Below are 1323 nucleotides of genomic sequence, written 5' to 3' on the forward strand. Positions count from 1 at the left end.
CTGTCAGGGTTTGCCTGCTTCATTTTGTATTCCAAGGCCAAACGTGCTTGTTACTCCAGGTATCTCTTCACTTTCTGCTTTTGTATTCTAGTCTCCTATGATGAAAAGGACATCTGTTTTTGGTGTTAGTTCTAGAAGGTCTTGTAGGTAAGTCTTCATACAAGCATTCAACTTCAGCTTCTCCATCATTAGTGGTTGGGGCATAGACTTGGGTTACTCTGGTATTAAATGGTTTGCATTGGAAATGAACAGAGATCCTTCTGTTGTTTTCACATGATTCATTTTACTTCAGGACAAAGCACGATCCTGATGCCACCCAGCAGAAAAGCAGACTGGAGCCTCAGACGTGCTGGCCTTGCACACTCAGGTCCACCCAGCAGTGGGTCCAAGATTGGAACACTGGGGAGTGAGCAGGGAATCTGGCATGCAACCCACAGTCATTCACGGCCATGAGATCGCTGAGCAGCAGGAAGGGGTAGGTCAACATGCTGACTGAGACCCCAATCACAAATTTAGGGTGGCTCCGGATGGCCAGGGTCTGGCTGAACTGGGAACCTGGATTGTGGTCTCATTGCCCAGCCCTCCTGGGGTGTCCCTCATGCAGTCACCCGCCATGTAGGCATTGATGAAGTGCCCAGCAGGTCCACAGGAAAACTGCATCTCCCAGGAGTTGAGGGGCTAAGCCCATAGAGAATCCCAGCAGCCCCTCTTCTATGAAAATCTTCCCTGTGGGGCTCAACTCTGGGCTGTCCTTGGCCCTCCGTCCACAGAACCAACTCTGCAGCTGATGGAGATGATAGGCAGAGGGGCGGGCCAGCATGCGGGACGCAACCTGCATTGGCGTCTCTAGGGGTCTCCTTCACCACTTCTGTTCAGAGAAGTCCTTGTGTCATCTGTGCTGGCAACCATCTCCATCTCAGCCAGAGGAAAAGCAGTCCTCATACCACCCAGGTCATGGTGGGGAGGGCGACAGACATCAGCCAGGGGCTCAGGCCTGGGAAGAGCCTAGCTTCCCATCTGCTTGCACAGGGTCCACAGTGTAGATGAGGAAGCTTGGTGGGCAGAGGACCTTCCTCCCCAGCATGCTGGTCCCAGTGGTGGGACCGCTCATGACCTATCTGGATAAGAGACTTCACGCAGAGCAGCAGGTTCCTGAGCACTGCCTCACCCAGCACTGGGAAAAGAGCCTCAGTGGCCCAGGTGTTTTCCCTGGAGCCCAGCCTTGTGGATGCACCACAGGCCTGGGGTATGTGCTGGGGTGCCAGTGGCAGATGGGGAGCCTGGGCCTGCATCCGTGCTGATACTCTGCCTCAGCTCTTGCTT

The 1323-nt window shown here is 54.1% G+C and overlaps 1 pseudogene; it reads right to left on the reverse strand.

The window, feature by feature from the left end:
* Positions 1 to 214: 214 nt before the first annotated feature.
* On the reverse strand, positions 215 to 1323 carry LOC112442092 (mitochondrial carrier homolog 1-like; annotated as a pseudogene).

Source organism: Bos taurus, chromosome 17 (assembly GCF_002263795.3).
Source record: "Bos taurus isolate L1 Dominette 01449 registration number 42190680 breed Hereford chromosome 17, ARS-UCD2.0, whole genome shotgun sequence".
Taxonomy (NCBI): Eukaryota; Metazoa; Chordata; class Mammalia; order Artiodactyla; family Bovidae; genus Bos; species Bos taurus.